Below are 12,232 nucleotides of genomic sequence, written 5' to 3'. Positions count from 1 at the left end.
AAACAGAGAGAAAAATAATAGCTTTTTGTCTTACGAGATTTAATGACAAACGAGAGTGCAGAGCAGTGTGTGACATATAGCAAATGCACAACAATTTCTTAAAACATCAGCCCACGAAGTGCAGAGCCAAGCCTGGCGGGAGTGGGCTCTAGCCAGCAGCTTTTGGCCGCCCTGCCTCACTGCTCTCATGCCTTTCTGTGACCTCGGTGCCCAGCCCCATTTAGCTACATTCCTGGTTCTCCAGTTCAGGTTTCTAATTGCCACCCAAAAATGCTGCACACACTATTCTCAAGCTTATGAGTCAAGAGGCCGAGCAAATGACTCCATTTCTGAAGCAATTCCCAGAGACAATTCAGCAGCGTGTCCCACGGATGCCTCTCTGAACAGACAGGCCCCTCATCTCACCTCTTACAGTTCTGTGTTTACTGGAAAGTCTTTCACTTTAAAACTTTCATGTTTTCCAGCACACTCAGTCTGACACGCTGAACACCTCTCATTTCCTGTCTCTAATCTCTGCCTCTTGGTATGAACAGCAGCTCAGATTCCTGAATTAACAACTCACCTTGACAAATCTTACAGGTTGTTACACACACACACACACACACACAGCTTGACCTGCCAAGCTGAATCACTACCCTGAAACAAGGTACAGCTGATGTAAGCACAGAGATGCTTTAAGTTATGAACAGTTAAAATAAACATATGTGTGTATTCAAAAGTGTTATCAGCTACAGCAGTAGAAAACTATGGAATAGGAAGTAGGGTATCACAGATAGGGCAGGTTTGAAATCAGAGTTCAAATTAATCTAGGCTTTATGGAGTACTTCACATGTAATATGAACATGGATAAAAACTTGACACCCAGGAAGTTTTGGTAAAATTTTATCGGACCAAGAAAAAACCATCTAGAATTGGCTTTGACATTTAAAATCCACTTGATTTAAGCAAGGCAGATGACCATCTTCAAGCATCCTAATTATTCAGCATAGGGAACTTTTGTTTAAATTTTCTCTCATCTTCTACAAGAAGAAAAAATAAGTCTAGAACAGAATCAAACAAAACTTGGTTTTTGAAAATATTCCAATTCCTTAAAATACTATGAATAATCTGCTGAAACTGAACTTCAAGGAGCAGATTTACCTCAAGGCCATGTTCACCTGCAACCTGCTGATAAATCTGTTAAAAAACAAAAAAAGAAGATATTTTTAAAGACCGCTGCGGCCACAATCCCTGACACTGGGCAGTTAAAAGGCATCAAAATCTGTTCTGTTCTTTGCTTTACTGACATCACTGTATAACTCTTGAACAATTATTAACATAGCTTTGGATACTGTCAACAAAAGGGAAAGAGAATATGTAGAACAAGCACAAAATCTTGATGTAAAATAATGGGTTTAGTAATTCAGAACACTCAGAATTTAAGGCACCCTTATTAGATGGGATTGGAAAGTTGGTGAGACTTGGGATATAAAATGACATTGGTTTCTGGTAAAATTAAATTGCCTTTTATTTGGGAAAGTATGATTAATAATTGAGTTCCTGCCAGCTAAAACAATGATAAGCAATCACTGTACACATCCAATAAAATATTTCTCATCCTCCAGAATTTGTTAATATCCTGATCTCACACGGCTCACACACTGGCAGCTGCTCCCGGTACACTGCACCACGATGTGGCATTCTGTGAGACTGGGTTTCTAGCCAGGGAAGTTTAGCTGCCGAAAACTGCCTGGACCGTCTGAAGGCCACACTACAAGAAAGGTCCTCTCCTCTTTCCTAAAGGACGTCTCTAGTGTCTAGTCACCTTCCTATCAATGAATACAGTAAGATTCTCATGGGTTCACTCTCTTTTTCTCTACCCTTTCTAATCTATAAATTTACTACTGCTATTTTTCTATAGTAAGACAATGGAAGGTATATAATTGCTGTTGGTAGATAAGTAGGTCTTGACTTTATTTTGCAAACAAGACCTGTTCTATCTACCTTTTCATTTAGGAGGCTAAAAGCAGAGTCAGCTTGACTTCAAGGACTCTATTTTCTTCGTCTCCAGAAGAACATGACCAAGCCTAGCTTTTAAAACACTGTCCTAGCATATTAAGATATTAAGGGAATAATAATTTATTATTTTGAAGCTTTAAGAGATTTGAACATAGGCTTACATAGGCTTGCTGCACTGCAATCAATAGTTAATAGATCTAAATGCAAGATAAGAATTCGAGATTTGGAAAGAAGACTCCAACCAGTCACTGCATCTTTTCTTTGAACTTGGATTCTCATCTTGCTATCCCCCCTGTTCATTCCCAAGCCTACATGTGGGTCTCTTGTCTGAAGGGACCTTAGGAGATGCCCTTAAATCCACATATACTGGATTAGAGACAAGAACATAATCCATTCACTGGGAAAGCATGCACCCAACAAAATTGAGATTTCCTAGCTGTGTTTTAACAGAACAGGAACTCAGTTTTTAGAGATAAATTTACTGACTACATACATTACGTATTGGTAAGCCCATCCTACTATTCTGCCACTCAGAGAGATTCCTACCTTCTGACTTCCTTTCATATCCCATCCAGTTAAGGGGGAGAGGGGCAGGGAGAGAGAAGGAAAACAAGTATTCAAAAGTAAGGATAGAGCTCTGGAGAAAGGTGTAAGATACCAGACAATGTCTTATGTACAATTCAGTTTAGAAACCAGCCACAGATCACTAGGCACTTGGAATGCGCCTTGTCAACCTAATGCCTATATAGCTCAAAAGTCACTTCTTGGAAGCACTGCCTAATTCCTCCCTCTCCCAGGCTGAGTTAAGTGCCATACACTCACCTCTTTTAGAATACTTAAGTGGCCACACGGCAGCCACTGACCTGTGCAAATCAGGCAGGAACTGTGCCTTCATAACTTCCGAATGAGCAGAACATGGAAACAACAGCATTCTGCTTTCAAAGAGCTCACATACCTGAAACGAGACATCAAATTGTCTTCCGAATTAAAAGGAAAAAACCTCTTCATTAGGAAGCAAAGCAGCTTTCAAATTTGTGGGGTGGAGGAGGTTAAAAATATGGTCGAATGATTTTCAACCTTTCTTGTATTCCAGTACACCTAGGGGATATGTTTGTATTCCTTGTGCCTGGAATGATGAAGGTCCTGGAAATACAAGACTGTGCTTATGATGGCATTTTTAAGGTAATACTTCTGCTCACGATACAATCACTTGCAACAGCAATTATCTGTCTATATCTAAAATTTCTTTGAAACATTTGGATAGAGCAGTTGTTCTTAAAGTGTGGCCTTTGAGGGGGCCCCTGAGATCCTTTCAGAGGGTTAGTCAGGTCAAAACTATTTTCATAATATAAGACATTATTTGCCCTTTTCACTCATATTCCGTGAATGTCAGCACAGCTTAACCAGAGGCTACATGGCCTGGGAGGACATTCATCACTGACAACTAATGGAGTGTGCGTGTGTGTGTGTGTGTGTGTGTATGTATTTTCAATGTTGGAAATTAAAACAGGAATATCTTTAAACACAAATGTGTATATATACATATATATATACATAATGGCATTTTTAAGGTATTATTTTATATACATATATAAAATAAATAAAAGCTCTTTGGTATCCTCAGTGGTTTTTATGGAGGACCTGAGACCAAAGTTTGAAAATTGTATACAAAGAATATCCATGGCTCCCTTACAATGAAAATCTAATTGAGTGAGTTCCTTGGTGGTAAGATTTCTCCTATGTGATGCTAACAGTTTTTCAGTTATCTGCTAAAGCACGAGTTGCTTTCTAGACCTCTAAGGCTTGCTCACTACCCTACAGGACATTTCCGTTTAATAAAGATGACAGAGATAATACACAATACATTTAAACAGCACAAGTACCAAATGCAGCATTGCTCAAGAAGACAGCTGAGGTTTGAATGCGGTGAATTCTACAGCGTCTCCCCCCTCCCCCCCTTCCCCCTCCAATAGATGAATCGTTTACCAATCAAGAGAGACAATACAGTGTGGAGAAGAGAGTTATGGGCTGCAAATGAAGCAATCTCGCTTCTAGTCCCAGCTCTCTCACTAACAAGCTGTGGGACTTCCGGCCTGTCTCCTCTCACTATGCTTCAGTTTAAGCTGAAGCAAAGGGGATGACTTAGGTGACCCTGTACCACCTCTAACGCCAAATGTCTGCTGGCAGATTCGGGAAGCTTAAAAATTACCAATTGTGTGTACATGTTTCTAAGTTAATGTAACAGGTGCTGCTGCCTCAAACAGGAATCCCCAATTTAGAATGCCTGGGTATGCACAGACCTTCATATTACCTCCTTACGCGACACAGGAAATCACCTACGTGAAATTCACCTATTGAATCTTTTTTCTTAAACTTTACTGAGTGTGTCTTTCTCCTTTCCACATTTTGTCCCCATCCCTGCTCCATGAGCTACCAAACTCGTTTTTCAGACCAGGTCGAGAAAGCTGAGCAGTGAGTTAGGATGAGACCTAGGTCGCTGGTGGCACTGATCCCCAGACAGATACACCGACCTCTCCCCTCTACTCCGGTTCCCCGCCGCATCCCTTGAAACTCGACCCGCCAGCCTGCTTGCCGGCTAGGACGCCGCTGTCGCCCGCCTGCCATGTGGCCAGAGATCCCCTTACCCTACGCGACAGACGCAGCCAACCCTCCAGTGTCACATCTCGGTCGCAAGTCCGGCCTCCTTCCGGCGGAAGAGCGCCCTGTATGACTTCCGGGGCGTGGAGAGGAAGTCCCGCCCCACGCAACAGCGTGACGTAGGGGACCCATCGAGGTGTCTCGCGCAGGCTGGGACAGGATGAGGCGGGGGGCGCACCTCCTCAGGTTCTGCTGGAGTCCCTTGGGAGTCGAACGGAGGGACAGCTGGACAGGAGGTCATTGTTGCTGGGTGGGGAGAGGGCCGGGACCCCTTCAGCGCAGCCTGGGACAGCGACTCAGAGACTCCATTACCTCAAAACCCCCTCCTTCCCTTTGGGCGTCCTCCCCGCAGCTGCCTCGCTCCACCTGCCACTTGTGTTGTTTGTCACTGTCCTCGGTTTATTTGTGTAGGCCCATGCCTAGCTGATAATGGCTACCACTTACTGAGCATTGGCTGTGCGTCCTGTCAGCAGGCGCTCGTGAGCGCCGGGTTGTTCTTCGCTGCAGGAAGCGCGCTCATTCACCTTGGAGGGATGGAGCGCCCACAGAGCCCTCCACTCGACTGTGGGCACGGCAGTGTTGGGGCTAGGAAGACAGAATGGAAATTAAAATTGTCGTTTAGCTTCCTGAAACTGCCATAAGGAAGTACCACAATTTGGGTGCTTAAACAACAGATATTTATTCTCACAGGTCTGGAGGCTAGAAATCTGAAAAGAAGGTGTCCGCAGGATCACGCTTCCTCTGAAACTGGGTAAATTCCTTGCCTCTTCCTAGTTTCTGGTGTCCAGCAATCCTTGGCGCTCTTTGGCTTGCGGCTGCTTCACTCCAGTCTCTTAACTCTGTTCTCTCAGGATGTTCTCTCTGTGTCTCTGTCTCTGTCTCTCGTCTCTTAAAAGGTCACCAGTTCCATTGGATAAAGGGCTCACTCTACTCCGGTATGACCTGGTATTAACTAAGTACATCTGCAAGGACCCTATTTCCAGATAAAGTCACACTCTGAGGTTACAAGGACATTAATTTTTGGAGGGTGACACTATCCAACCCAGTATAGCTCTCAAGAACTTAAGAAGTAGGCAAGCCAACAGCTGACAAAAAGTAGTTGTAGTACAGGTGAATTTAAACATAGTTCAATTGGATCTGAGAAGTTTTCATGGACATTTGAGCTATTCCTTTGATAGGTGGGTGGGATTTGGATGCGCCAGCATAGCATTCTAAGCAAACAAACATCACAAACAAGGAAGCACAAGTTGAAATGTAAAATAGGTTAAAGCAAGAAAGATCTTATGTCCAGGCTGAAAAGCTTGCAGTTGACTCTATATGAAATGAGTAAATCGGTGTTTGGGTGGTGGACTTGTGCTTTCAAGGTTAATTAGCAGCTTGAGCCAAATCTGCTTTGTGTTATTTAATCCAGTTTAAGAAATCTTAAATCCTATTTTTCTGAGCATATCCTGTGCTTTTTCATTATGTCTTTGCTTACACTGTCTCTTATTTCTAGAATGCTGCCATCAAGCTGCACAATTTTCACTTGTCAATTTTTCTGTCATGGAAATTATACTATAACATGGGGTACAGGGGAGAGTTCAACTTATTTTATAATGTTAGCATCTCCTTAATACCAAAATCTGACAAAAATAACACAAGAAGAAACTAGACACCAAATCCACATAGATACAAAGCTCTAAAATAAAATATTAGTAAATTCAATCCTGCACTTCATCTGGAATAAGAAAGCATTAAAAAAAGAAAGAAAAGCATTGATCCCAGGAATAATTTAATATTAGAAAACTTGTTGCTATAAATTATCGTATTAATAGTTTAGAGGTTTAAATGTTAATCTATTATGATTTAAAAGAAAACATTTCACAAAATGGTAATAGATAAATAGCTTGATAATAGACACTTAGCAGAAATCTATGGTAAACATCATACTTAATAATAAAGCATAAGCAGCATTCCCACTACAGTCAAGAAAAAATGGAATGCCCACTTTCCCTACTAATATTCAACACAATGCTAGGTTTTTCTAGCCAATACAGTAATTAAAAAGACAAAAATATTTTCAGATGATGTGATTTTTAGAAAATGCAGGAGAATGGAATGACTATTAGAACTAATTAGATGGTTCTAAAGGTGGCTAAATAAATTAACATATAAAAACATGTTTCTTATATACCAGTAATAAAACGGGAAAAAATAAAAAATGCTGAACAAAAGATATACAGTACTTTTATGGGAAATATGAAATATGATTGACATTAAAAACTCAAGTAAGTGTGGATTTCATGTTCCAGGATGGGAAAATTCAGTGCTTAAAGATAGTACTTTATTGGATTAATGAAAAATTTTGATACGGTGCCTATTAAATTGCTGATAGTATCTCCAAATAAGTCTGGTCAAATTTATGTTATTTTGATACACTCTTGAGTGCTATTTATTGATATTTTATTTAGAGTGTATCTCTTATGAGTGAGATTGGTATGTAGGGTTTTTTGGGGACACTGTTAATCAGATATCGGTGTTTAAAATTATACTAGATCCCTTAAGTTTGAGAGTATTTCTTATTTTTCTATGGTCTGAAATAATTTAAGTTTAGAATTTTTTGCTCTTTTAATAGCTGAATAGAGAACTCAGTTCTGAAACTGTATTATATGAGGCATTATATGGTGTAAGGGGCATTTGGCTACCCTGGGGAGGCCAGTGAGGGGAGAAGGACCAGTTCAGAGACCAGGCACAAGTGGCAGGGCTGGCACAAGCAGGTGTGGGGTAGGGACTGAATGCCAGGAGGAGGGAAGAGAGGATGGGTGAGGGCCCAGTTTACCCACCCCAAACCTCAGTCTCACAGTCTCTGGCTGCCACCTGCCTTCAAAGCTGCCAGCAGTGGGAAGTGCTGCCATCAGACTGGCCTGGCATTCATGCTCAGAACTGGGCCCCAGGGCTTCCTGCTTGGCCACTTTGTCTGCCTGAGGGGTGGACTGCTTGTCCTCTATGCCCTGGCCTCAGAAGGAGAGCACCTAGCAAGGTGTGGAGTGTGGCCACTGCCAGTTGAGCCACTAGGACTGGGGACTGGAATTCAGGTGGCATTACTCTGTGCCAAGAGAGGGACTGACCAAAGGCTATATAAGGGAAGGAGAGGCCAGAGGAGGGTATGCTGGGTGCTAAGGAAAGGGCCTGCTCTGCCCCCGTGGGGAGCCCAACCCTTGTTCTGGCTGAAAGTGGCCCGCTGGGAGAACTGACCCCAAAACCTTGCCTCTCACAGAGGAGCCCTTTGTCCAGGACTAGACTGAAGGCGGATGGGAAGGGCTGGACATTTAGGTCAGACCACAGTCACAGATCCAAGGGCTGCCACCAGAGCCCCACAAGCCTGTGCTCAGTGACAAGAACCCACTGGGTTGAGGTTCAGCAGGGGCCTCTAGGGGAAGGACAAGGCCCTAGGGACACCGTCACTCCCACACCCAATCTCAGGGCCACCCTCACCCTTCTGTTCTCCTGAAAGCTCAGTCAGGGTGAGAGGAGAAAGCTCAGGCCCCAGCAAGGAGCCTTTTTGGGGTGGATAGCACTGTCAGGCTGGGTGCCCAGAGATTGGCACATCTGTCCCCTGGGCTCTTACAGCTCCAGGGCCTCGCTTCTTTTGCTGGCTTGGCTCAATTGAAAGCCAAGGGGAGAGGTGGCTGTTTCTCCAGGTCAGGAGGGATGCAGGGGTTCAGTACCTCACGGTGGTGGGGTCTGGGGAAGGGGGGCAGCAGGAGAAGCAGTACTGTACAGTGGTTAAGGTCACGGGCACTGAAGCCAGACTGCCTGGGCTTGAATCCTGATCTCTCCACTTAACTAGTCTGTAACCTTGGCACCCCCTCCTAGCCTCAGTTTCCCCATCTGTAAAATGGGAAAGACAACAGTATCTTTCATGATGTCATTAGGGTTAAATGGGGTTGTAGCACAATTTCTGGCAATAAATGTCATCACCGTGGATGGAGCACTACATGTGGAGCTAGATCCTCTCTCCGAAGGGGCATCTTCTCATCCAGACCCTGACTCAAAGTCCAGGGGCCCAACTGATGGTGGCCAGAGTGCCACCCCAGTGAGGAACTTTCAGAGAGAGAGCCAGGGGCTTTTCCAGCTGGCTGATTCCCTGAGAGCTCTGGGGCAGGGGTCACAGGGAGGCAACCGGCCTCTGAGGGCCCATTGTTCTCCTCTGAGCTGAGGAAGCTACCTCCTCCCCACCCCTCCTCCCCGCCCCTCCTCCCTATACCCCCAACCCTGCCTGCATTCTCAGGAGCAAACCAAAGAGAAACAAACCCTGCCCTTCTCCCCCTGTCCAGCTCACAAAGAGCTCATAGTGTCTCACAGTGGTCCTGCAATACCCAGCCTTTTGAACTTATTGTCCCCCATTCACAGATGAGGAAGTTGAGGCCCAGAGGGAAGAAGTGGCTTATTTGTGTTCCAGGTAGAAAAGTGACACAGCCAGGACTAGATCTCCCAGTCCTGTGTCCAGTATTGCTGCACAGACTGACAGATATACCACGCGTGTACAGCCATGCGTGTCAGACAGACAGCCCCACATGCCGAGTGCACAGCCTGAGAGGAGAGACAGGAGGGACAGTGGCCTGGACCCCACTCAGCAGCCAGGTGGTGACAGCTGGTTTTTTTTCCTCCCCAGATGAGCTTCACATCCTAAGTAACTAGAGCAGAAGTCTTCAGCTTGTCTCCTCCCAGGTAGGATGTCTGCTGCCCCAATAGGGGCCAGGAAAGGTCACCCTTTTCCACAGCTGTGACCACCGTTTGGCCCAATGGCTCCCGGAGTGAGGAGAGGGAAGCAAGACCCAAGGTACCCTCCCTACTTGGTCGATTGCAGGAGAGCGTGACCAAAGGCCAAAGGACTGTGCACATGACTGGATCCTCCCTGTGGTCTCAGGTCAAGGGAGATGGGAGTGGGGAGACCTGAGCCTAGGAAGATCCACCATTCAGGTTTTTGGGGTTCCCAGGATGTGGGTTTTTTCATTTTAAAACCTGGAAAGTCCCAGACAAACTGTGCTAAGTTGGTCACCTGAGTTTCCCACAGCTCTCAGTCTGAGAAGATGATACTCACCCAGTAATACCATGAACTGGGCCCGGAGGGAAAGGGAAGGTCAGGGATGGGAGAGACACAGTGGTTGGTGCTCTGCAGTGTGGGCTTGGCAGCCCTGCTCCTCATCCCTGTACGAGTCCTTCCCACCCAAGTCAGATCCAGGGTAGTCAACCCACTGCCTTCCAACGAGCATACCCAGAGGTCTGGGGTGCTGGGCCCTTTCTTCTCTCAGCCCCTCTGCCAGTCAGGAGAGCTCATGCTCAGCAGGCCCTGCTTTCACCCCCTTCTCCAGGCTCTCTGAGACCAAAGGTCAGGCACAGCCCAGAGAGTGAGGTCATCTTCCCAAGTCCCAGTAGCCCTCTGTTCCCTGAAAAGACAGGAGAAACCTGAACTAGGTACATTTCCCACTTCCCTGTAGAGGAATAGGAGGTAAAAGAGGTGACATGTTTAGTATAAAGGGCACAAGACATAGTCGTGCAGGCGTACAGTAAGCTTTGTGCACTCCAGCAACCTCTGTGAGCCTCAGTCTCCCTATTCTGAAAATGGGTCCACTGGATCATATTAAGGATCAGATGAACAACTGCTCAATAGACATTTACTGCTGAGATTGTCGGAGGGGTCTTTCTCCACTCACACCTGGGAGGAGGAGCCTGTCCTGGTCCAGATCTCATTCTGGTTTCTCTGTTTCTGCAGGACTGCTGCTCAGTCCAGGTACTAGCTGACACACAGTCCACAGTGTCGCCTCCAGGGAGTGGCAAGATGAGAGATAGTTGGGGAAGGGGATTCTAGAGGAAGGGGAGGGGAAGAGAATGGAGTAGCTGGATTTCGAGATGAGAAGAAAACTTGGATGAGGAGGAGGTCGCCATTGTTGGAAACTGAGGGGTTCTCAGGGTTGGCTTATGGCAGGATTTATCCGTGACATCCACGCCTCTGGAGTTCCTAAGCACAGGGTAGAAGATGTGGGACAGTGAGGACACTCACCTTGGGCCTGGCCCCAAATCGGGTGTCTCTGAGTCCTGGGCAGACACCTAGCTCTTAGTTCATTGCAGCCTGTGCAAATGTCTGGTCCCTTTCTCCTCACAGGTCCTGACCAGGGCAGTCAGCACCATTAAGTTCTTCTCTGAGGCTTTGCTTGGTCAGCACTTTGAGGCTTGGACTTGGAGGGCAGCGAGCCTGAGCCTGGAGACCTTTTCCTGTTCAGGCTGATGTCCCCTGCCAGATACCGGTGCGGGGCCCATATGGGCGTCCACTGCGGCCATGGAGAGATCATCCACTTCGAGGGTAAGCGTCTGCAGCTGAAACGGGCTCTCGTCTGCGAAGAGGGCTGCCCATCCAAGCCCTGCTGCACCAGTGGGCAGGCCACAAGGGAAGGAAGAGTGACCCCGAGCTTGGGGCACGGCCTCTGAAGATAGGCACTTGGGCACCAGGGTATAGGGCTCAGGACATCCGGGTCCTGGGAGATGAGGGTGCAGGGTCACCGGGCTGAGGTCACAGGACCTAAGCCTGGCTGTGGTCCACAGCCGTCCGCCTGTTCCTGCAGGCAGGAATCCAGGTGGCCACCGGCTGCACGCTTTTCTGGGTTCCTGTGAAGGCAGTGTATCCACACGGGCAGTGCCTGCTCCTGCGCTCCCACTCACTGTGGCGTGCACTGTGTAGATGCAGTGGTATGGACCGTGTGGTGCTGGAGGCCGGGTGCTCAAGGCCATGAACTCAGACCACTTTCCTATCTCCTGACATGCAGCAAGTGCGTGCACTTTGCGCTGCACTGTCCGCCTGGGGCCCAGCCTGGAGCCCCTGCAAATAGAACCTAGTCTCCTTATTTCGGTGAGCACAGCCCAGCTACCCACTCAGGACCCCATCTGCCTCCCTGGCTCATGAACAACCACAGCTCACCAGTGCGTTCCTGCAAAATTCACACTCTCTTGTCTACCTGGGCCACACTTCTTAAAGTCAAGGCCTTACTCTGGCAGTCACAAAGCCCTCAGAAGCAGACTAGGCCTGCTGGCTCTTGGAGGTTGCACTCTGAAACCCTAACCCAGCCTCTCCTCTGTCCGTTTCTTCCTAGGTGTCAGTTGACGTGGACTTGACCATGGTGGACTACACAGTGACCTCAGGCCCTCCAGTGTGGACATGGGGGCTTCAGAAATGGTCATTAAACTTTTCCAAAGGTGAAGTCGGGGTTCATTCCCCCTCATTTGGGACCCATCTCTGCCCACGGCCCTCAGTAGACTCTTAGGCACTCTTGAACCAGCCTTTCTTAAATTCCATCATTTCCAGAAGTCTGTCCTCCCGACTTTCCCTCCGCCCCGCCCCCATCCCTGCTTCCTGGTGGGAACCAGGATGATGTAGTCAGAGGGGCCCAGATTTTGTAGGAAAAGTGGAGGCCGGTCTCCGGGTGTGGTGCTCTAGGACCCCCAGCCTTCCGCACAGCCTTCTCTTCCGTCTCTCTTTTTCCACCGAATGGGTGCGAATCCTCGCTTGTGTCTGGAATGAGCAGAGCCCTTAGACGCCATT

General features: G+C 46.9%; 1 protein-coding gene, 1 long non-coding RNA gene and 1 other non-coding gene across 3 annotated transcripts in view; 1 reads left to right on the top strand and 2 right to left on the bottom strand.

Annotated features, from left to right (window-relative positions):
• Positions 1 to 865: 865 nt before the first annotated feature.
• LOC120599415 (uncharacterized) lies at positions 866 to 4,747 on the bottom strand. Its single transcript, XR_005651902.1, has 4 exons — positions 4,644 to 4,747; positions 2,821 to 2,953; positions 1,141 to 1,176; positions 866 to 1,040 (listed from the first exon to the last, which is right to left on the bottom strand). It is a non-coding gene; the product is annotated as an uncharacterized LOC120599415 (long non-coding RNA).
• Positions 1,924 to 2,050, bottom strand: LOC120599458 (small Cajal body-specific RNA 15). Its single transcript, XR_005651908.1, has one exon.
• The window catches only part of AP3B2 (adaptor related protein complex 3 subunit beta 2), a 37,923-nt gene continuing 29,256 nt past the window's right edge, over positions 3,566 to 12,232 (top strand). The window contains exons 1-4 of the mRNA XM_039858501.1: positions 3,566 to 4,892; positions 5,347 to 5,407; positions 10,802 to 10,999; positions 11,784 to 11,886. The gene's annotated coding sequence lies outside the window, so the exon portion shown is untranslated. The remainder of the gene's footprint in view (positions 4,893 to 5,346; positions 5,408 to 10,801; positions 11,000 to 11,783; positions 11,887 to 12,232) is intronic.

This window comes from Pteropus medius, unplaced genomic scaffold (genome assembly GCF_902729225.1).
Source record: "Pteropus medius unplaced genomic scaffold, Ma_sr-lr_union100, whole genome shotgun sequence".
NCBI classification, from domain to species: domain Eukaryota; kingdom Metazoa; phylum Chordata; class Mammalia; order Chiroptera; family Pteropodidae; genus Pteropus; species Pteropus medius.
The sequence above is the reverse complement of the archived record's forward strand: the minus strand, read 5'-3'. Positions and strand labels throughout refer to the sequence as shown.